Here is a 24,674-nt window from a genome sequence, read left to right as displayed (position 1 = left end):
CGTGTACCGATTGACTAAACCAGTTGTTAAAACTATTAAAACATTAAAATAAAATAAAAATATGAAAATATTAAAATTAAATGGGGAGGCTCCCCTGAGGCCTCCGTGGCTCTCTTGACAGCCCCCTAAGATCCCCCAAACCTCTCCATAATCTAGCAATTAAAAGATTAACACTGAGTACAGCAGGGCTCCCCTAAGATCCCCTATTCCAGGACCCTAGCCATTCTGATCAATTAGTACCAAATTTCAATACTTTAAATATCACCCATAGCCAGATCTGTGGTTCTTTATTCGAACAAAATTTCCATACATTCATTATTCACACTCAAGGCTTCCCAGTGAGGAATCTAAGGCAACTTCCTCCTCAAGGTCACCCAGCAAGGGAAACTAGGAAGAGAAGTTAGGGATTTTGAGTACCAAATCTTTGGCACTAACCACCGGACAACCCTCTCCTTCTGCCTCATATGTCCTGCCTGAGCAGGCACATGCTCTGGGATTTCAGCATCTCTTCTTGGCTATGGGGCTAGAGAAAAAAGGAGTGAGTGAACCCTGCTTATATTTCAGGCTTGCCAATCTCTGACTGTTGTTTTATTCCTCCCACCTCCAAGAGCAAGAATCTAAAAAGGAAATCCTTGGGGGTGCAGAACACTGAGTTGGCCCCTGAGATAATAGCAAAGATGCTGAAAATAAGGGCATTCATTTCCAGAAAAGTAGATGTAATCAAAGCAGAAAGCAAGGTGAAATCCCCTTTTGATGGGTCACAGATTAGCATCAAAGGCATTTCAAAATTAAATGTGAGCTTTTGGATTCAGTTTCAAGGTACTTCCACTTCCCACTCACTAACAGGTTGGTGCAGCCTTTCCCCATCAGGATCTTGGAAAAAGAAACTAGTGCAGGGGGATGGTCTACCCTGGAACAAAACTGAAGCTGGAACCTGGAATCTTTCCCCAGAATTTGAACAAGCTTTTTTCCCCTCCTTCCTTGTGAGACGAACTCAAGGATAGAATCTCCCAAGCTAGTGCCAGGATGCTTCCCCATACAATCACTTACAGGTTACGCCACCTGTGAAAATAAAATATCATCTCCTCTGCAGGCAGTGGCTGCTCCCTTCTGGCCAGTCTGACCACTCATCCTAAGCAGAGTGTGGCCCTTTCCTGGCTCCCATGTCTCCCATCTCAGGAAAGCAGGAACAGCCAACCTCGCAAAAACCATCACAATTAAATTATTCAGCTCTTCCTGGAATTGGGTACAATCTAAGCTCTGTCCTGTGCAAATCTTACCCAGTGTGCTCAGGCAAGAGTTACCCTTCCAGTCTCAGGTGACCCCCTCCCCTCCAGGGATAAGCACTCACTTGCTAAGTCAGAATACCCAGAGTTCCTCCATGCCAGACTAGCCACCCCCACAAAGGGTTAACTCTTTCAGAGAACTGCCGGCTACTTTCACCAGGTTCTGCTGCAAAGGAGAGGGCAAACTGGGCAGAGCCACAATCTTGATCGCATTGCCTACAACATGAGCACATTTTACCCCCTCCCTGGGCACTAAGCCAAAATCTCATTTGGCTTTGGGATGCCGCTTAGGTGATAAAACACTGCAGAATGTAGGCAAATAAGCATAGTCGTTCCTCGATACCCTTCTCCTCGCAACTACCCTTTACCCCACCAGCTCATGCACACACATCACAATTGGGATTCTAATACCCCTAGCCCATCTGCACAACCAAGGAGAATATCACTTACCGCGACGCGGGAGGATTGCAGGGGGAAAGGGTGAACCAAATTCTTGCCAACTCCTCCCTTCCCTGCCGGGTAGGAAGACGCTAAGTCCCAATGACTTGGTTCAAAAGCTCAGCGGAGGTGCCTGAAAGAAAATTGTTCATTTGAGTCTCCTACTCTTCCCAAAATAAAATCAAAGCACCAGTGCACACACGCAGACACACAGACACATCAACTACCCCTAAATCATGCAGGACCAAGACAAAAAGAAATACCACTGCCAGAAGCGGAGAAAACTCGGACCAGCCAGTGAGTCAGTGGACAAGAGACAGTGGCTCCCTCAGACTGTCCTCCACATGGATGAAGGTTTTCGCTCTGTACGCCTCTCTCTCTCTCTCTCTCTCTCTCTCTCTCTCTCTCTCTCTCTTTCTCTCTCTCTCTCTCTCTCTTTCTCTCTTTCCCTTCTGCCTTCCTTTCCAGTCCGCGTAGGCAACTCCAGGCTGCTGGCAGTAGACGAATCAATTGCTTCCCCAGAGCCGGTTTCTGCCGCGGCTGCCACCACTACTGCAAAGCCCTGTGTGAGCAAGGCAACCGGGGCGGCAGCTTCCCAGTGCAGGGGGAACCGAGCGGGAACCAAGCCTGCCTCCCACCCGTGATTTATGTGTGCGGTGCCTGGAGAAAGAAAGGTGGGAGGCCGGGAGGGGAGGTTGGGCGCACCAGAGATCCCAGCTGGTCGAAACGGCAACCAGGGGATTGGCGGTCAGCACCACGGACAGCGCTAAGATGCGGTGGAGGACGAGATGGGCGGGAAGCGAACCCCTAGGCAGAGAAGTTAAGTAATTGGATGGTTAGAGCAGAGAAGGGGGAGTCCGGAGGGGTGGGGGACGGGACTTCTCGACATCACACAGTCTAGTCGGTAACAGCTTACCTACCACACACTTGTTCTAATACCGTCGCTCATTCTCAGAGCAAAGGAGCTATAACTTCGCAGCCCCTGTCTCCCACACGCCCCCAGTCCTGCATTGCTCCTCTCTTCTCAGACAAGAGTTTGGCCCCAGTGTACGGGGCTCCTTAAGTGGTTTTTCCCCTCAAAATTTTGCCCAGCTGACCTGTCCTCACCCCCATTGCTGCAGATTTCTGACCTATACCTGGAGTTTCTCAGAATTCGGGGCAGAAAAGCTGAGGCGTAAGAAACGGAAATTTCTAAGGGGCAGGATGGCTTAGTTGAATAAGCACTTGACAATCTTCTGGAAGCCAGATACAGCCCCCTTACAACCCTAGAAAAGTCATTTAATGTTTCCAAGTCCCATCTGTAAAAATGATAGTATAATGACCTCATTTTTCCTAAAGATAGGAAGCAAGAGGTTAAAATGCAACAATAAGAATACTCAAGCTGTGAACCACCATGATTTCATGATCCATAACCTGTCCTACAACACAAATGTTTGGACAGAGCAATAAAGGAATTGACAGCCCACCTAGGATGGCATGGGCCAACCTCGCCCTTCAGCATGTGGTTTGAGTGGAATGAAGGGAAATTTTAAGTCTAAATCAGACCATTGAGCCTTGGCCAAAGACCCTTCCCTGAAAGATCCAGACTGGCTTTCTGAAATGAAATCGCTATACGGACAATGAAATAAAAGTATCAAAAGGGGAAATATGTAAAGAGGAATGGATTCCCATGGCTCCCAGTGCTCCAGCACTCAAGGGTCCTATTCCTGCTAACTTTGGGAAAGGGCTCATGTTGGAAAAAGGCCAGGAAATATCAAACAGAACAAGATCTGCTTAGAACTTCTCTGCAAAGTGAAGGAGAACTCTCTCTATTGGAGACTCACATCTAAAGCTTCCCATCCAGATGGCCCAGGGTTAACTACCACATTTGTCACTTACTTCTCCCCATGAGACACAGGAGTTAAAATGAAAACATTTAGAGCTTCATTTTAAAAAACAATTTTTCAAGACAGTGTCTCTGAGTGGCTCACGCTTGTAATCCCAGCACTTTAGGAGGCCGAGGTGGGTGGATCACCTAAGGTCAGGAGTTCGAGATCAGCCTGGCCAATGTGATGAAACCCCATCTCTACTAAAAATACAAAAAAACAGCCGGGCATGGTAATCCCAGCTACTCGGGAGGTGGAGGCAGGAGAATCACATGAACCTAGGAGGTGGAGGCTGCAGTGAGCCGAGGTTGCACCATTGCACTCCAGCCTGGGCAACAAGAGTGAAATTCCATCTCAAAAAAAAAAAAAAAAAAGATAATGTCTCACTTTGTCACCCAAGCTGTAGTGCAGTGGTGCAATCATAGCTCACTGAAACCTTGAACTCATGGGGTCAAGTGATCTTCCCACCCCAGCCTCTCCAGTAGCTAGGACTAAAGGTGCACATGAACATACCCTGCTAATTATTATTTTTTTATTTTTTGCAGAGACGGTTCTCACTATATTTCCCTGGATGGTCTTGAACTCCTGGCCTCAAATGATCCTCCTGCCTCAGCATCCCAAAGTACTGGGATTACAGGTGTGAACCACTGCATCTGGCCTAGAGCTTCATTTTATAGATGGTGATAATGATGATGATGATGGTGGTGGTGGTGGTGGGGGTGGTGGTAGTAATTGTCATCATGACGGTAATCATGGTGATGATTATAGTGATGGTGTTGATTGAAAATGATTATGCTGATGATGTTGATGGTGATGATTATGGTGGTGGTGGTGGTGACAATTATGGCAGCTATTGAAAACCTACTGTGTGCCAGCCCTTCTGCTAGGAACTTTACATGTATCATCTTCCGAAGTCCTCACCATGACCCTTTCAGGGCACTAGTATTATTCCCATCTTGCAAATGAGAAAACTTAGAATCAAGAGATAAAATTCTTTGCCCAAGGCTTCACAGTAAGTTATAGACATTGCATTCAAACTCAGGGTTGTATGATTCCAAAGAACATGCTCCAGGATGTCTCTCTCACAGTCCATTTCAAATGCATTCTACAAGTTTGAGGGGAAAATTTCATTGAATATCTTCTGGGATGATCCTGTGTAATAAATTCAGTGTCCTCACTTTACAGATGGAGAAACTGGGGACCAGAGAGGAGAAGTGACTTGTCCATAGTCAAAGAGCTAGGAAGTAGCAGAGTTGAGTATAGAATGTAAGACTTTCAGATGCCAGGACCTGTGGTCTATTGCCTAGGGTAGTCCAAGGCACATATGAAACTCTCAAAAGACAATTTCATTTGTTTTATTTGAGAGAGAGTCTCGCTCTGTCACACAGGCTGGAGTGCAGTGGTGAGATCTCGGCTCACTGCAACCTCCACCTCCTGGGTTCGAGAGGTTCTCATGCCTCAACCACCCAAATAACTGGGACTACAAGCATGCACCCCACGCCTGGCTAATTTTTGTATTTTTAGTAGAGACAGGGTTTCGCCATGTTGGTTAGGCTGGTCTCGAACTCCTGACCTCAAGTGACCCACCCACGTCAACCTCCCAAAGTGCTGGGATTACAGGTATGAGCCACCACACCTGGCCGCCTCAATAAACATTTGAAGAGTGATTCAAGAAGCCCAAGGAGAAATGAAAGTCATCTAGGATCTGGTGGTGGAATCAGAACCCAAATAGTTCCCAGGCCTCTTGGCTTCCAATCCCAAAGAATTTCTCACAGCTTCTCTGGCCATTAGGCATGTATTCTGGGAGGGCCTCTCATGAATTCAGCTCTCCCTTAGGGAATGCCAATAGCTACCAGCTGCTGCATACCTAGACACCTGCATGCGTCAGGCATTGTACTAAGCACTTTACAGTGATTATCCCCACACTTCACAACGACCTGAAGTGGGTGCTGTTATTGCCCCATTTGCAGACAAGAAGACGAAGGTTCAGGCAGATGATGTGAAGCCCCCAAGCTCACACAACCAGGGAGCAGCAGAGGCAGCGATGCAAATCTCAGGTCTGTCTGACTCCAAAGTCTGTGTTTTCATGACCCTGCCAGTTTTTCCTAAACCAGCCCCCCTAGAGACCCTGTGGAAATGAAAAGAGGCCTCAACTGGCCCTCTACTCTGGTTTCAACTAGAACAGTTAGTGGTGCTTTTAACTGCTTTGCATACTGGGCATCTGCCCAAGCCTTCATTGAAACAAGGACTTTGCAGCAAAATTAAAAAATAATAATATGGTTGAAACCGGAACTCTGCACCCTCTCTGGTGAGCATGCCATCTAGGAACTAGCCTTGCCTTGTCAGGGGACCTTGCCCCACCCTGCCCACCTCCCTGGTCACCACTGCCAAACCCCTCTTCTGTCCCCGGTGCTTCTGGAGAGCCCTTTGTTCAAAGAACCAGCTGCTGCTGTAAGCTCCACCAGCCTGTAGCACTGCAGCAGGGAGACACCTCGAAACCCAGACTCCTCAAGGCTGAGCCCAGCCAGGCTCTGATGCTCTCGAGGCTTCATTCAACGATAGAACATTGCGAAGATTCCTCAGGCCCCAATTCAGCGAGCTGCCTTGCTCTACCCTTGTTTTATGGAGCAGAGGCAGCCCGGTAAGACATTCCATCACCCCAAAGAGGATGGGAAATGATGATGGTAGTAATAGCTACAGCAACAAATGCTACCCACTACCTCCTGCACAATTCGTATATGTGCAGCAGCATCATCTCCTCCTCCCAAAAATCCTGTTTCAGGATGATAATGTTTTCATTTCTGTTTTATGAAACTGAGACTCCTAAAACAACTAGCCTGAGGCCATTGAGTTCATAAGTGGTGAGACTGGAATTTGAACCAAGACCCTGTGAATTTATGATCATTATGCTACCTGGCATTCCTAATTCCTAATCATCTCTCCTTTTGCAGGGGGCATGCACTTACTATTTAGCAGGTGCCATGCTTTATCTCCCCAGCACTATTCATGACTGACAACAGTGAAAGGAGGTTGTATTGCGCTATTTACCCATTTTCAAGATGAGGAAATCAGACATGGAGAGCTCAAGTGACTTGCCCAAGATAACACAGCTAGGAAGAGGGGGAGAATGGGGTGTGAATCTGAACAGTTTATCTCAAGATCTTCTGAGCTTTTCTGTCTCCCAAGGAAATGAGCACTGAGATAGCCCAGAAAAAGAGAATGTTCCCATTTCACTTAGCAAGTGTAGTAGGCAAAATAATGGCCCCAAAAGATTTCCACATTTTCATCCCCAAAAGGCGTTAATAGATTACCTTAAGTGGCAAATGGGACTTTGCAGGAGTGATTAAGTTGAGGATCTTGAGGTGGGGAGATCATCCTGGGTTATTTGGGTGAATCCAATGTAATCACAAGGGTCCCTACAGGAGGGAGGTCAGAGGGCCAGAGTCAGAGAGGAAAGGTGTTGATGGAAGTATAGGGGGAGAGAGAAAAAGAGAGAGGGGGAGAGAGAGAAAGAGAGGTAGGGAGAGGTATGAAGATGCTTTGTAACTGGTCTTGAAGATGGTGGGAGAAGCTACCAGGTAAGTAATGCGGGCAGGCTCTAGAAAATGGAAAAGGTGAGGAAAAGAGTTTCCTCGAGAGCCTCCAGAATGAACACAACCCCACGGCTGACACCTTGGTTTGAGGAATTCTGACCTCCAGGACTGTAAGATAATTAATCTGTGTTGTCACCAGCCACAAAGTTTGCGGTTACTTGTTACAGCAGCATAGGAAACCAATATAGCAAGTCTGCCAGGGGACCCTACATTAAGAAGCCCAGAGCAAATCAGCTTTAGGAGTCACGACTGAGCTCCCTCTGAGACAAAGAACCCAATGCTTCAATCATACTGCAACCTGTTCTGAACAATACCATGTGCGTGCCCTACAAGAGAAAGGACACATGCTCAAAGCTTTAGCCTGAACACTGGGCTTTGTCGCTGGATGACACTGCTAGGGCATCCATGCCTTCTTCACTCCCTCCTCCTTCTCCTTTAAGAGCCTCCAGGGAAATGCTACTGTCAGGGACACAAAAGGGAAGAAATGTCACAGGGCAGCTTTCCAGGAGCACAACTCATCACAGGGAATCAGTCAAAGATAGAACAAGTAAATGAAACAAAGAGATTGGTGTGCAAGAAAAAGAGAGAAAGAACATGAGACAGAAAGAGAGAGAAAGGATTGCTGGGTCCCTGAGATTGGCCTGTGTGCACTGACAAATCCCTTCCCACAAGGAAAACGGGAAATGCAGGGAAACCCACTAACCTCCTTAGGAAAAGACACAGTAGGACTTGGCGAAGCAAGCTTTCGAGACAAGTCAACAAGTCTTATTTATTAATCAGTCAATTCCGCGTTATCAGGCAAGGCTCTGCCAGGGGAAGGGAACTTGGACTTGCCTTCTCCGATATTCGGAGTTTGATTTCAGCTCCCCTACTTCCCAGTTTGGGATCTTGGCATGTCACTGGCATGCTCCGAACCTCAGTCTCCTCAACTGTAAAATGGGACCACAATACCTTCCCCACCCATCTCCTGAAGCAGCCAGGATGTTGCACTGAGCTAATGAATAGGAATGAGTTTCATATACTCTAAATGATGAATAGCAGCTACCATTTACTAAGTGTCTACTATGTGCTGCGTGCTTATCCAGACTCCTATCCTCAAGGAATGTAGTTAAAATGTCCAGCCGAAAATGACCATAAGTAAGGGGAAAAGGACAGCAACAGCAGAGATGGCATCATGAAATGGTTAAGAGGCCAGGTTCTAGAGCTAGGCTGCCAGTGTTCAAATCTGACTCTGCTACATGCAAACTGTGTGACCTTGAGAAAGTTACTAAACTTCTCTTTGCCTCAGTTTCTCTATCTGCAAAGCAAATGATAGCACTTCCTCATATGGTGGTTGTTAGGATCACATTAGCTAATATATGTTAAAGCACTTAGAGTAGAGCCCAGCACATAGGCAGCCCCATGTCTGTCATCTTTATTCATTATCATTGCCATTGTGATTATTACTTATTATGGAAGAGAGGTGTCTTCCAAAGAGCGATACATGCTGTGCTGAGATCCAAAAGGTGAAGTTAGGTGGTCTAAGGATGTTTATTTTTTCAATGTTTAGATGTTACATTTTTACTTTAAAGCACATTAGAAAATTATTATATTCCCACTTACAGCAGTGACATAATGTCATTTCCATCACCTCCATAGCATTATCTGCCCTGAAATCTGAATATCAGTCGGTCCTGAAATCATTCTTCTGGGTATGCTAAATTTGCCTAACTACCCTCTGCCCCCCACCATGCAGCCGTATCTTTCTTTTTTTTTTTTTTTTTTTTTTTTTTTTTTGAGATGGAGTTTTGCTCTTGTTGCCCAGGTTGGAGTTCAACGGCACAATCTCGGCTCACTGTAACCTCCGCTTCCGGGTTCAAGTGATTCTCCTGCCTCAGCCTCCCAAGTAGCTGGGATTACAGGCATACACCACCGTGCCTGGCTAATTTTGTACTTTTAGTAGAGATGGGGTTTCTCCATGTTGGTCAAGCTGGTCTCAAACTCCCGAACTCAGGTGATCCGCCCTCCTCGGCCTCCCAAAGTGCTGCTGGGATTATAGGCTTGAACCACCTCACCCAGCCACAGCTGTGTCTCTTAAGGCCAGCTTCCCATTAAGCCAGTAAGTACCAAAACACAATCTTAGGCCAAAAGAATAAAGTAAGCACGTAGGACCTTTCCTCTCCCAGGTCCTCTCCAGAATCGGAATCTGTTTCTAGCCTGTAACAAACACTTATTGAAGGCTGACTGCATTTTCCTCATCTGAACTCCTGCAACAAAACCTCACCTTCTCCCTGTGTCCACCCTACATATAACTGGCTCCCCCACCAGACTGGACATTCCAAGAACACAGCCCGATCTTGTGTATTTCTGAGTTATCAAGGGCCAGAACAAATCTGATGCTTGGTCAATATTGAATAAACGAATTATTCTTAGAACTGTTGATGCTTGCAACTTTTGTTTTCCTGGAATCTCATAAAACTTACTGGTATCTGACCACCCCAGATTGCATGTTTAGTTACCATAAATGAGATACGACCATAGTTCACGGGATTCTGCAAAGAGCCCCTTATCTTCAAAATGCTGCTGCCTTTGAACAATTTTAGGGGGACCTGGGCTAGATCATCACCTCAGAAGAGCAATACTGGAGTGGCTGCTGCAGGGAGAAGGCTGAATAAGATGGGAGAGGCTGGAAAACCTGCCTGGGGATGAGGTTGGACCTGAGCTGGCCTGAATTCGAACAAGTGAAAAGAACAGTAAGGAATAGCAGCTTGAGGAGAAAGTTCAGATGCCTTTATGCCCACTAAGGTATTAAGGTTGAAGGGGCCTGATATTTGCTGGAAGATTCTACATTTTCTACCCACCCCCACCCCAGCTTTATTGAATCTACATTTTCAAAAGGAGCTTTAAGCTCTGATGGGAAATGAATGAATTCATAAAGGAGTGACCCCAGGCAGTGTGATTGGAGATGGTGAAGTCAGAGACAGATCTATTTCCAGGGAGGTCTTTCAAAGCACTCCTCCAAGAAGATCCTCTCGAGACCCTAGTTTGCTTTTCCCTGGAAATGAGTAAACCAGATTTCTCATCTCTGCGGGGGATATATAACTGTCAAACCTCCTAGAAATAAGCTAGTATTAAGGAGGGAGCAGAGGAAAAGCTGGCTTCCCACTTAGTGGCTAAGACACTCACCAAGCGCCTAGCAGAATAATTGAGAGGGCGCTGGCTTCGAGTCCCACCTTTTCCACTCGCCGGTTGTGTGAGCTTGGGCAAGTCACTTTACCTCTCCGTGCCTTAGCCTCATTGTCTGTAAAATGAGGATACTAATAACAATATGTACAACATTCGTTTCTTGGGATTATTCAATGAGATAAAATATACAAAGGGTTTGGCACATAGTAGGTGCCCAACACATTAGCTACTACTATTATTATTACCTTCACTTTATTCATTTTTTTATTGTTATTCTATGTCAGATCCTGGAGATACCAAAATGATTAAGACTCCACCCTTCCAAGCTACCGGCCAACGGAGATACAGAATAATGTGACAGGAGTGTGACAAGTGTGGCAAGAGTTTTAAAAGGGATGTGGGACACAGAGCATAGAGAATGTTTCTTTCTATTATGCAAGTGAGGTAGGAAGAGATTGGACAAGGTTAACTCCACAGGAGACCAGGGAAGTGGGGTAGGGGTTTGGGGGGATGCAACGTAACCAGTCTCTCAATGCCCTGAGCACCTCTTCTTCCCTACTCCAGCGCTGACTCCAACATCTGGGGAGTTTCTCTCCTCCAAGGAGATTTCTCAGCCTCACACTTACGTAATCCTGACGTGACACAACAGATACCCAGTAGGCCTGAAGAACAGAGAGACGAGCTCACCCCACGATTCCCACTTGGCCAAGCAGGGAAGGCAGTGACAAGTGCTGCAGAAATGGTGAGAGCCCATCTCTTAGGCAGCAGATTAGCAAGCAGATAAGCTGACGGGCAGGTGGCAAGGGAAACGGGCACAGCCTCTCTGGAGGGTGATCTAACACTGTGTGTCCAAAATCTTAAGACATTACACATACCTACCAGGTGACCCATGAGACTGTCCAGGAATTTAACCTAAGGAAATAATTCAATGTATGTGCAGAGATGATCATCACAGAATCTCTTACAATAATGACAAATTGGAAACAAGCAAAGTGTCTGACAACAGGGGGTCATTTAAATAAATAGTGGCATATCCCATACCAAGGGAAGTGAAGCAGCTCCACACCAGAATAGTCTTGTTATAACCATGAAAAGCTGTAATCTCTTTATTAAAAAGAAAATAAGGAGAAATAGAAAATATGACTCCATTCATAAGTACGGTCCCTGGGGAAGAGAGAAATACTAAAAGTCCCTTCCACACGCATTTCCTATTCTTCCTTCAAGATCCTGGTCAGTAACTCAACTATTCACTCAACAAGCATATGCTGAAGACTGATTTATGCCTGGTACTAAGAACACAGAAAGACGGAAAAGTAATACCATCCCTGTTCTTGCCAAGCTTAGAGACCAAAAGGTCACCTCCCCCAAGGAGACCTCCCTGATTACACCAGTCCAGATTGAAGCTCCTCTTTTCTGATTTCTGGTAGTCTCCCCAGAGTTTATGAAGGATGATAACAGCAAATTCCCAAGACTTCAGCTAAGTTCTTTACATTCAGGATATTGTTTAACACTCAGAGCAACCCTGGAAAATAGATCCTAAAATTAATCCCCATTTCTCAGATGAGAAGACTGAGCCTCATGCATTAGCAGGTAATCAAGCAGGGGCTTAGCTCACATTTGTCTCATGTCAGAGCCTATGCTCCTAAGCATTGTGTTGCATTGAATAAACACTGAAGGGCCTACAAGGGACAGGAACAGAGTATCTGTCCACTCTCCCCAGGACCCACCCCGAACTGCTCCCAATATGGTTGGATCCTCCTCTTCTCTGCCCCCATTGCACATAATTCAGCTTCCATAATAGCCTGTCTCCTTCCATCATGATCCCCAGTGCGGGGAAGTGGGAGAGACATCTGACCACCCTGAACTGCATATTTAGTTATTGGCAATGGAATATGTCAGTCACTAAAGGATTCTGCAAGAAGCTCCGTGTTTTCTAGATGCTTCCCTCTTTGAATATGAAGACCTGGAGTAGATCATCATCCCAGATCAACGCCAGAATTGCTGGCTATAGCTGTTCCTTGAGGACAGAAACCATGTCTGTCTTGTGTATCTAACATGATGGCCTGGCACAGAATAAATACCAAATAAATAGCTGATGAATGAACGAATGATTGAGTGGATAAATGAATGGATTAAAACGGCACCATTTTACAAGTCAATTATTTCCTGGGTGAGAGGTTCTTCCTCTGGGCCAATGCCAATAGCTCACTGATCCTCCACCAACATGACCACACCCAGGAAACTACAAAGAAACTGAAAAGAGAGAAATTCAGAGCCCCCATTCACCCAAGGGCTCTCTCATAGTCCTGAGCCACACAGAAGAGGAGGCTTGGAGAAAAAAATGGGAAGCGATGGTTGCAGGGAGGAGATCAGCTGCAAGTCTCATGCCCAGAGTTGATGGTTCTAAAGTCGCAGCCACGTGGACCATTCCTGTTTAATCACACGACAAACCCAAGAACCACTCGCTAGCCCTTTCCAGCAGAGTAAATGAACAGAGAGAAAATCCCAAGGGACACAAGTCTGGCTGCACTTGGAAATGCCTGTTGGTTTTTCAAGGGAACCAGGTAAGTTACAGAGGATATGGTTTTTGTTTGCTTCCCTTTGAGATGGAGTCTTACTCTGTCACCCAGGCTGGAGTGTAGTGATCTTGGCTCACTACAACCTCCCCATCCTGGGCTCAAGCGATTCTCCTGCCTCAGCCTCCCCAGTAGCCGGGACTATAGGCATGTGCCACCAGGCCTCGCTAATTGTTTTGTTTGTTTGTTTGTTTGTTTCTGTTTTTTTTTTTATAGTACCAGTAGAGACAGGGTTTCACCATGTTGGCCAGGCTGGTCTCAAACTCTTGACCTCAGGTGATCCGCCTGCCTCAGCCTCCCAAAGTGCTGGGATTACAGCTTGAGCCACCATGCCTGGCTACCAGAGGATAATTTAATAAGTTTCAAGTCATTCTTAACGCAGTCTTGCAGGGTATCAAAACACAAAATTGTGTCTGCTTGTTGGCCATCCTGACACCCCCATAGAGAGCTGCAGGGAAAGGAAGCAGAGGTTCTGAGACACTCCACCTTCATCGGTAAAATGGAAGAAGAGTGTCTACTGCCTAGATGTTTGTAAGGATAAAACAGGATTAAAACACAGGAAAGGGCCCATGTGGAGCTCAGCAAATAGCACGTGTTCAACAAATGCCTGCTGAATCTGAAGGCAATAAAAATCATCATGAAAATGCCAGTGTTATCTGGAAGAAATACTCCTTTCTAATTTGCAAGATTACGTTTATCCCCTTATCCTTAACAGGGGAAAGAGATTTGAGAGAATGGACACAGGATAGGTAAGTTTTGAAGGGAGAAGAGAAAACCTAGGGGACACGAGATGTTTTCACAAAAATGAGGCCTACAGAGGGAAAGAACAGGCACTGGGGACTCCAAAAGCAGGGAGAGTGGGAGGGGTGAGGATTGAAAAATTACCCATGGGGTATATTTTTCACTATTTGGGTGATGGTTACACTAGAAGCCCAAACCTAACCATAATGCAATACATCCATGTAACAAACCTGCCCATGTACCCCTTCAATCAATAAATTTTTTTAAAAAGATGAAGCTTGAAGCCAACATGAGCACCCAAAAGAGAGGCATTATGAGAGTGCTGGTTACATAAAGGGGAGAAAAGGAAGAACAGACAAGGAATACAGAAAGAGATACTGAAGGAAAAGTTTGCCAATTTCACTGAAGACCTCAGCAGGGCCGTGTTCACTCTGAAGACTCTGGGGACGAATCTGTTCCAGGCCTCTCTCCCAGCTTCTGGCAGTGGCCGACAGTTCTTGGAGTTCCTTGGCTTGTGGCTGCTTCACTCCAATCTCTGCCACCACCACCCCATGGGCTTCTTCCCTCTGTCTCTTTTATGTCTGTGTCCATTTCTCTCTTTGTATGACGATGTCAATCATTTGGATTTAGGGCTCACCCTAATCCAGTACGACGTCATCTTAACCTGAGTGTTTATATCTGCAAGGACTCCATTTCTAAACAAGGTCACATTCTGAGGTTCTGGGTAGACATGGATTTTAGGGGGACATTATTCAACCTCCCGTACAGTGGAGGTGTGATGGGTATGGAGATGGTGGTCAGGGTGTGAGTCCACTTCCTCACTAACTAGCGAAGCCCCCTAGAATAAATCATAATCAGCCCTGCCTCACCTTCTCCATCTATACAATGGAATGGGGTGATGATCACATTATCAAACTAAGCCAACAGCTATAAAATCACCTTTTAATCTATATGATACTGTATGAATATGAGTTATTATATAGTGGCCATGAGAAAGTACCTCGCAGACCTGCAGCTACAGGAAGCTTAATTGGCTGAAGGCCCCAGCTGCTGCACTCTCAAATCCATCAGTGCGAATGAGGCCCTGCTTCCCATGGGCAGCTCCCAGTCAATAACAGAATACTGCAGGGATACTAAAACCGGCCTGTCTCTGGGAGACATAGGACTCCTCCGACAGAGACTTTGGCTGGAGACTCCTCGACGCCTTGCTGAAGTGCCTTTAGGCCGCATGAGAGTCTAGGACACTCGCTCCCAGCCTTCTTTCCCTCTCCCCTTCATTTGGGGGTCCAGTGACTCCTTATGCCTTCTCTGGCTGCCTCCCTATTTTCTCCCGTCAGCCTTTCCCTTAATTAAATCCTAGCACATCTATTCCTGCCCTGGTGTCTGTTTCCTGGAGGACCCAGACTAGCACATTGTCCCAAAGACTTTCTGCTACCTTTTCCAGGTAAGCATGCATTCCCTGTTACTGATTGTCCTTCTGGTAAACCACTCCTTCCCCACAGTCAGTCCATTAGGGTGGAGGTTTGGGTGGAGCTGATGCCTCCCTATACTCCAAGAGTTAGCACATGTCCATATCTAATTAATCCATCTGTCTCATCCCCTGGCCACAATGATTAGTGCAAAGAAGGGCATGTGGCCCAATGCAAGCCAATGAGATTCCTATCTGAAACGTTTGCAGGCATTCTTAGGAAAGAGGCATATCATTTTCATTGGGGTTGCTAAGCTGCTACAATGTAAGCTTGGGGCTGCCAAGGGGCTTCTTTGTATCCTCCAGCCTGAAGCTGACGCCTATGCAAAAGAGAGAGAGCAATGTAAGAAACTGATTCCTGATGCCGTTATATGAGCACCTGAATCCAGCCATGCCTGAAGCCCCCATACTTTTCCATAATGTAAGACAATACGTTCCCCTGCCTTTCGTTAGTGTCGTTTTGCTTTGCTTTAGCCTATTTGAATTGGGTTCCAACTAAAAAATTTAAATTCATATATTTCCTGACATTATTCTTCAAAGTGATGGCCAGAGAATGAGATTATGGCTTCTGGAACTACAAAGTCAAGTAAACATTGAGGATGGGCAAAATGGATTCTTTTAATTCTATGTGTGAACTACTTTCAGGGTGTCAGAAGGATTAAAGAGAAAAAAGAAACAACCAAAGAAGCATCAGTGGGAGCCAGTTTGGCTTTAGGCTGCTTTTTAAAGAAAGCCTCTCCATAATTAGGATTTCCAAATATAATCTCTCTCTCATTTGACAGGACCCAATACCTAGACAGCTACTTCTAAAAATAAGGGAAACTAAAATCTGTTTTTTGATGAATCACTAACACATTTCATCTCTGGCTCTTCTTGTGTTTGGGGAAGGAACTCAAAAGAAGGTGTTTCCCTTCTTTTTAAAAAAAAATTAAGATTGGTGGGAATTTCTGTCAATAAATTTGTTATGCTCTTCTCCCCAAATGTGAATTCTTTCTGTAAATGCTGGTGCCTCCCATATGGAAGAGAAGCTGATGTCAGGCCTATGAATTCACCACTGTTGAGGTTTATCCTACATGACAAAAAGCATTTTGGAGATTCTTTCCTTGTCAATAAACAGGAGCTCCAACAAAGCCAAGGCCCAGCAATACCTTTTCTCCTAGCTCAGCCAAAAAAGCACCCATCCTGCTGCGGTATTGTGAGCAAGACTATAGAATTTAGCAGAATTGCAGCCTGTGCTCATTTCTGACTCAAGGCTCAATCTCTCTCCTTTGGAAGCAAAAATAAACAATATCCTATTCACGTTCAGCTGCTAGCATCATTAATTAACATAAGAAAACCAAACCTCACTAGGCAATTAATTCCCCTTTCTTGAGTAAATGCAGATGGCAAACAGAGGGTCTGTCTCATGTCAGGACCCTTCTGCCCCTACTTCAGAGGTATCTCCATCCCTGGCACAGCTTTGACGGCAAAAAGCAGAGGCACCTACATGTTCTTTAAATAGATCACTGCCTTGCTGCCTTGACAGTTAATGGCCAAAGGATGCTAACACACAGTGGCATCTGCATTCACAAAATCAAGGAAGTTTTCCATCAACCGACTTGCTCTTTTAATAAGAGAAAAAGCAATCAGGCACGGAGAAGCAGAAGCTACTACGGGATTTGAACCTCTGAACTGCATTGAGCAGATGCACAGGGATGAGGAAGACCCAAATTAATAATAACATTAACATTGATGATCACAACAGCAGCAGCAGCAATGGCTAATATTTGCTGAGTGCCTCCTGCAAGCCTGACTCGAAATCACTGCTTTATACGCATGATCTCACTGAATTCTCACAATAACTCTAAGAAGTAGGTGCTAATATTATCTCTGCATAACTAGATGAGTGTGGTAGATTGGTTGCAAAAATGGCCTTAATTCTTCCTTTCTCTGTACCCATGCCCCTTGCAACGTGACTTCACATTGCAATGTAATTTTGTAGCTCTGCCCATCAAGAGATGGAGTTAACTTCTTCAACCTTTGAACTGAGTTTGACCTGTGCTTCCTTTGGCCAATAGAATGCTATGAGCCTGGACTTTAAGAGGTCTTGCACTTTCTCTCTCTCTCTCTCTCTCTCTCTCTCTCTCTCTCACTCATCCCTTCCTCTACCATGACAATAAATCCAAGCTAGCCTGCTGGAAGATGAGAAGCCACATAAGATAGAACCAAGGCTTCCTAACCAGGGCCATCTTAGACCAGCCAGTTCCCAGAGACTCACCAACTAATTGCAGACCCATCATCAAGCTGAGCAAGATTAGCCAAGTTCCTCCCAGATCAGCATGACTGCCCAGCCAACCCATAGACTAGCGAGCAATAAGAGTGTGTTTATTGTTACATGCTACGGGGGTTTTGTAGTTGTTTCTTACGCAGCACTCTTGTAGTAATAGATAACTGATACAATGAGGAAACTAAGTCATAGAGAGATTAAAGTGACTTCTTAGTAGACTTCTTCACTCATAGTAGGTATTCAATAAATATTAGTTAAATGAGTAAATGAATGATTAAATGATTTGGAAACCAAGTCCAGGTCTGTCTGACACCACGGTCTGGGCATTTGACCATAAGCTATACCAGAATGTACATTTCTATCCTATGCCAGTTTCTTCCCTTTTAAAAACCACCCAGCACAGTACCTGACTCAATAAATCCTCTTTCCTTTCATTTCTCCCTCACCCCTGATTTCTCCTCAGTCAATTTAACATAATCCCTGCTTTAGTATAAAGTCCCCAGAGAAAGGGGAAAATGTAAGTAGAGATAAAAGACATGTTTGACACAATTATAATCTACCCCCAGAAAAGGACCATGTTTTATTGCAACCTTTCTCCGTATTTTATGTGTTAGATATAGCTGGATTTCCCCCTACCACCACTGCCCCATTTTTTATCCTTATCTTTTATCTGGTGAGTTTAGACCATTTGTATCTATGATTACTGCTATATATGAAGTTCATTCTGTCATCTGATTTTGTATTTTCTGTTTACTCTGCTTTGTCCATGGTTCCCTTCCCTGCCTTTCCTGTCTTCTATTTCTCCCACTGCTAGTTTAGAAGTTATATTCTTTGCGTATTCTTTCAGTAGTTACCTTCCATTTTTTAATATGCTTATGTGACTCAATCTAAAATGAATCCATTTCTGCACCCTCATCCAAGACAATATAAAAGTCGTAGAGCAGTTGAATTCTAATCTCTCTCTACTGACATACACATCTAGCACTGCTTTCTCTATCCCTCAAAGTAGTCACCCCTGGATTCCCAGGATCTAACACAGTGCCTGGCACATGATACATGCACAGCAAATTGTTGGTTGATGAATGGATCTTTAGCATCTGCTTATTATTACACTTAAACATATGTTATGTTCCCTTTTTTTTGGTATTCATGTTTGTTTTATTCAATAGCCTTTGTTTTTTTCCAAACGTTTTTTCATTTTTTGTTTTTGTTTATAGTTCTGGGGTACATGTGCAGGATGTGCAGCTTTGTTACACAGGTAAACATGTGCCATAATGGTTTACTGCACCAATCAACCCATCACCTAGGTATTAAGCCCAGCGTGCATTAGCCATCCTTCCAAATACTCTCCCTCCCCTTAACCCCACCCCTCACCAGGCCCCACTGTGTGTTGTTCCCATATGCTATGTTCTTATAGATAATTTTATATTCTTCGAAGGATTTTCTTTTTTTTTTAATTTTTATTTTAAGTTCTGGGGTACATGTGCAGGTTGGGCAGGTTTGTTACATATGTAAACATGTGCCATGGTGGTTTGCTGCACAGATCATCCCACCACTTAGGTATTAAGCCCAGCATGCACTGGCTATTTTTCCTACTGCTCTCTTCCCTGTACCTCACCCCGTGACCTGCCCCAGGGTGTGTTGTTCCCCTCCCTGTGTCCATGTGTTGTCGTTGTTCAGCTCCCACTTATAAGTGAGAACACGTGGTGTTTGGTTTTCTGTTCCTGCGTTAGTTTGCTGAGGATAACGACTTCCAGCTTCATCCATGTACCTGCAAAGGATACAAACTCGTTCCTTTTTAAGGCTGCCTACAAAGGATTTTCATTCTCACCAACCCAAATCTTTCAAAGTAACAAGTGGAGCTATTATAATGAGGATGTGAGGCTAAGAAACTTGGTGTCTTGAGAGAGTCACAAACCAGGGAGAGGAAGCTCCAGAGAACCCAGTTCTCCAGACTCTCAACCCAGTGCTCTCATCCATATCCAGGACAATGGCAGCTGGATAAGGTTTAATGTTCTCTTTCCATAAATATTTTAGTTATATTTAATCAGCATAATACATTATGTGTCAGTGACAATCTGGGAACTTCTCTTTGATGCCTGAGAGAATTCCCCATTCATTCCAACTATTTGTTCTTATTTTAAAAATTTTAATCCAAAATATCTACCTATCTCTATACATATGCATATACAGATATACCTCTCTATATATCTGTGTGTATATTTATTATTATTGGACAGCATGGCTTGTTCCTTTGTCAGGACATGCTATGTCCATCTTCTTGTTTCTTGGGGTCCTTTACTTCCTACTACCTTTTTCTTTCTCTTTTTTTTTCTTTTGCCCAGGCTGGAGTGTAGTGGCATAATCTCGGCTCACTGCAACCTCCGCCTCCCGGGCTCAAGTGATTGTCCTGCCTCAGCCTCCTGAGTAGTAGCTGGGATTACAGGCATGAGCCTCTATGCCCAGCTAGTTTTTATATTTTTAGTAGAGACAGGGTGCCACCATGTTGGCCAGGCTGGTCTCAAACTCCTGACCTCAGGTGACCCGCCTGCCTCGGCCTCCCAAAGTGCTGGGATTACAGGTGTGAGCCACCATGTCTGGCCCCTACTGCCTGTCTTCACAAAGCATTCTTGTTATTTGATTTTTCCTTCCCAGCAGCAGCTTCAATCCTGCTCCCACCCCGACCTCTCACTGTGGTCCATTGGTGAGGCAGGCAATGAAATCATTTTATCCGCCAACACCAGGAAATGCAAAAATGGAATGTTGAATATAAACATCGACTTAAAAAAATACACCCCTGGCCGGGTGTGGTGGCTCAAGCCTGTAATCCCAGCACTTTGGGAGGCCTAGACGGGTGGATCATGAGGTCAGGAGATCGAGACCATCCTGGCTAACATGGTGAAACCCCGTCTCTACTAAAAAATACAAAAAAAAACTAGCCAGGCGAGGTGGCGGGCGCCTGTAGTCCCAGCTACTCGGGAGGCTGAGGCAGGAGAATGGCGTGAACCCGGGAGGCGGAGCTTGCAGTGAGCTGAGATCCGGCCACTGCACTCCAGCCTGGGCAACAGAGCGAGACTCCGTCTCAAAAAAAACAAAAAAACAAAAAAACAGCCCTACCCTCTGCAAAGAGCTTTAATCATTCTCTCCAGGGGATTAAAACATTTCAAAGTAGCAAATGAAAACTAATTTAATCTCTCCATTTAAATATGTTTCATCAGCCTATACTTATTTTTTTAAAAAGATGGCATTGCTGAAAGTGAGAAAAAAAAAAAATAAATTCAATTTGTATTAGCAATCAAAACTTCACAATTTCAAAGCTGGGGTCAGGCCCCATAATGGAAAAGGAGGGGGGATCTTTCCTGCACCAAGGAACCATGTCCACTGTCATTAAGTTTTATTTCTCTTTTACTTTGGCAAAACCCCATCCTTCAACAAAAGGGATGGGGTTATCCATTTTCTCCTCCCATTTACATTTCTGTGCAAGCCCAGTTCATAACACAAAATCATGGAACCAACCCAAATGCCCATCAATCAACAAGTGGATGAAGAAATTGTGATATATATACACACACACACACACACACTATATACGTAGTGTATATATATAGACCATGTATATATAATATATATGATGGAATACTATGCAGCCATAAAAAACGAATGAATTAACAGCATTTGCAGTGACCTGGATAAGACTGGAGACTACTATTGTAAGTGAAGGAACTCAGCAATGGAAAACCAAACATTATATGTTCTCACTGGTATGTGGGAGCTAAGCTATGAGGACACAAAGGTGTAAGAATGATACAGTGGACTTTAGAGACTTGAGGGGAAGAGTGGGAGGGAGTGAGGGATAAAAGACTACAAATATGGTGCAGTGTATACTGCTCGGATGATGGGTGAACAAAAATCTCACAAATCACCACTAAAGAACTTATTCATGTAACCCAATACCACCTGTACCCCAATAGCTTATGAAAAATATATAGATTAATTAATTAAAAAATAAATTTCTGTGCAAGCCTAAGAGAATGATGCCCCAAATGACAATTTACTAATAATAAATAATAATCACTAATAATTATTGAGCACTTACCATGCACCAACCACTTCTCTAAGTACTTGACATGTGATATAACACATTCAATGTCCACACAACTCTTGTGTGGTGGGCACCATTGTTATTCCCATTTTCCAGAAGAGAAAACAGGCAAAGAGAGAGATGACACACCTAGGGGGTGGAAGAGGCAGGACTTTAGTGCAGGGACTCTGTCTCTGGTGGCCATGGTCCTAACTGCTCCACGGTACAGTCCTCAAGTCCACTCCGTTACTGTCCCCTGAGGTAATCATTGCCCCGGCTATCTTCTGTTTATCTTTCAGACCCCTCTCTGCCCTTGTCCACTGGGCCCAGGGAGGTTCGTCCATGTGGACTGCATCTTCAGGCTCCTTGTCCACTGGGTTAAGCCAATGGCAAGCCCTGACAGGAGATGAGGGGGTAAGAGGAAGGAGTGGTTGGGGCATTCATTCCCTTGCTTTCTTCCTGAGTTGTCACTACGGGCTGACCAAGTCTCTTGGCCAAATGCCACAGCTCCTCTCAGGTCGCTCCTCCATACAACTTTCTCTTTCAAGGTCCAGGCGACTCCTCCTGCACTTCACAACAACATAGCAATGGCCCCCTGCTGGTGCAAGTCCCCAGGCTGCTGCACCACCTACTGCAGATCCCCTACGCCTTCTGAAGCCTCTGTAAACAGGCCCTTTCATACTCTGCAGACTTCTGGGGTTGAGTGTCCCTCTGCTCCTGCCAAGCCCCTGGCTAACATGCCTGTCCAGGATAATTCATCAGAACTTCTTGACTATCAGTTCCCAGGCAGCCAAGAGCCTCAGTCACCAAAGGAAAACGGACTATTTGGTACCCTTAGGAAATAGGCATCCGTTCATGCCTCTCCTGATACAAAATGAGAACATAGCTAAGTCATTCTTCCTCTAATTATCTATTGAGTGCCTTCCAGGTATTAGACGCTGCACTGGGGATACATTTGTGGATGTAGTTCTCCCTCACAGAGGGAGAGAATCAGGGGGAGATTCGGGTCATGAACAGAAGAACAAAAAACCGGGACAGTGTGATGACTGTGGTAAGTGTGACAAAGGAAGAGAATGGCACACCACAAGAGCTTCTGATATTTAGACCTGAAGGATGAGTAAAGGAGATGGCTAAGCAGTGTGTGTGTGTGTGTGTGTGTGTGTGTGTGTGTATGTGTGTGTGTGTGTGTGTGTGTGTGTGTCTGTGTACGGTAGTTAGGGGCATAGAGTATTCCACATAGAAGAAATAATGCATACAAAGGCCCCAGGGTAAGCAAGACTTAAAGAAAGGTGATTGGGACAAAAGTCATGTAGAGTACAACCTTAGCTATTGTTTCTACCACCCCCAGGCACCAGCAGGCACCAGCACCAGCAGCCAGGCTTTCCACAGCCCCCGAGGAGGCACTTAGAAAGGTAAGGAGGGGGGCATTACCACTATTGCAGCGACTAGGAGGTTGCTCCTGGCATTTCGTGTCTGGGGCCAAGGATTCTAAATGCCCTGTAATGCACAGGATAACCCCTCGCCTTGGAGACCAGTACTGCCCTAAATGTAAATAGTGCCCCCTTTGTAAAATAATGTCATCAGCAACTCATCCCTGAGGCCCTCTAAGGAGAGGCCCTCTGTGCCAGCTCTGATTCCAGGAGGAAGTGAGGAGGGATTGGGTGACCCTCAGGGAGAGGTACAGAAGTGGATGTGCATCAGAACATTTTTCTCACAGAATAAAACCAGGAGCATAAGGGAAAGAGGGAAGGGCAAGTAAGAGAGGGCTTAAGGAATTTTCTTTTTCATTTTGGAATGAGAAGTAAACATAAGAGAAGAACATTCTAGAAAGTACCTATCATCATTGTAGGGCAATGTTTTCAAACTCTTTAGACCAAGACTCACAGTAAAAATTGTATGTTTATGTAATAACTCAGTTTATACACACACATACACAAATGTGTGACTTACGTGACTGAAGCCAAAGTTTCACAAAACTACACTTACCCTCAAGTAAGTGATGTTCTTTGTATTTTTTTTACAAAGTGATGTCTTTGTAAGTGATGTTCTTTGATATTTTCTATTCTATGCTGACTTCGACCCACTAGATAGGTAGGATTTTACAACTTACTAAATAGATTTCATGTCTATTTAGAAACAAACTAGGTGAGCATATTTTAAAGATTAGAAATGTGATAACACATTGTGTTGGTAAGCATATGAAGAAGTGAGCCATCTTGGATACTCTTAGTGAGAGTGAAAAATAGTGGAATTCCATCAATAGGCTATTTGGCAGTACTTATATCAATATTTTAAATGCATATCTCTTTGACACAGCAATTCTATTTCCAGGAATTTCTTACATATTTATTCAAACATGGATGTAAAAGTATATTTATTGCAGCATTGTTTGTAGTGACATGAGATGGGAAGCAATATAAATGTCCATCTAAAGGGGACTGGATAAATGAATTATGGAACATCTTTATTATAGAATACTAAGCAACCATGAAAATAAATGAGGCAAGTTTAAACAAACTGAATTGGAATAAGATCCAAAGTGTTTCATATAGCTGAAAAAGCAAAAGCAATATACTGATAATTCTTGAGGCCAAATGGTAAGTACAGAGGGATTTATCACACTATCCTCTCCTGTACATGTTTGAATTTTTCCATAATTAAAAAATTTAAAAGACAAGTGTCCAAACTATATGCTCAGTATGCTACCATTTGTATTTAAGCAGATTCGCTTAAATAGGTAACAGGACACATATGAGACTGGAAGTAGACAGGGTCTCTAGCAAGAAAATTAGGGAACAGATGTGGGGGAAAGGTTTAACCTTGTATTCTTTCTCCTCCTTTAATTTGCAACCACTTGTACCTTTCCTCTCTGTGTGTATATGCATAATTTAAAATAACATAGACACAAAACTGGCTTGCCAATCTCAACAAGGAGAAACACAATTTTATTTGAAATCAAAATAATCAAAATAATACCTGAAAGCAACAAACAAACAAATTCACTGAAAATAATATACTTCTAACTCTGACCCCTGCCCCCAGCCCCACCACCACACTACTGTTGGGGGCATCCCAAGCATTCAAGTAAAACATGCAATTGTGTTCAATTATATTTTCTGTCAAGCTGTTGTTTCTTTGAATGAAGATGGAACAAAGACTGGGCCACATGAGACCCCAATTATAGCTGGGTAATTA

The 24,674-nt window shown here is 44.4% G+C and overlaps 1 protein-coding gene across 20 annotated transcripts in view; it reads right to left on the bottom strand.

Annotated features, from left to right (window-relative positions):
• Window positions 1-24,674, bottom strand: part of RPH3A (rabphilin 3A) — a 335,220-nt gene that overhangs the window by 112,598 nt on the left and 197,948 nt on the right. For 11 of the 20 annotated variants that reach the window (XM_065524837.2, XM_065524841.2, XM_045366006.3 and 8 more), the window contains one exon: window positions 1,737-1,857. The exons of 5 other annotated variants lie outside the window; for them this stretch is intronic. The gene's annotated coding sequence lies outside the window, so the exon portion shown is untranslated. Of the gene's footprint in view, window positions 1-1,736; window positions 1,858-1,987; window positions 2,293-2,429; window positions 2,532-24,674 lie in introns of those variants that run through there. 4 more of the 20 variants (XM_065524839.2, XM_074007941.1, XM_005572300.5 and 1 more) reach the window with 2 other exon arrangements.

This window comes from Macaca fascicularis, chromosome 11, assembly GCF_037993035.2.
Source record: "Macaca fascicularis isolate 582-1 chromosome 11, T2T-MFA8v1.1".
Taxonomy (NCBI): Eukaryota; Metazoa; Chordata; class Mammalia; order Primates; family Cercopithecidae; genus Macaca; species Macaca fascicularis.
Note: the sequence above shows the minus strand (reverse complement) of the source record. Positions and strands in the feature narration are given on the sequence as shown.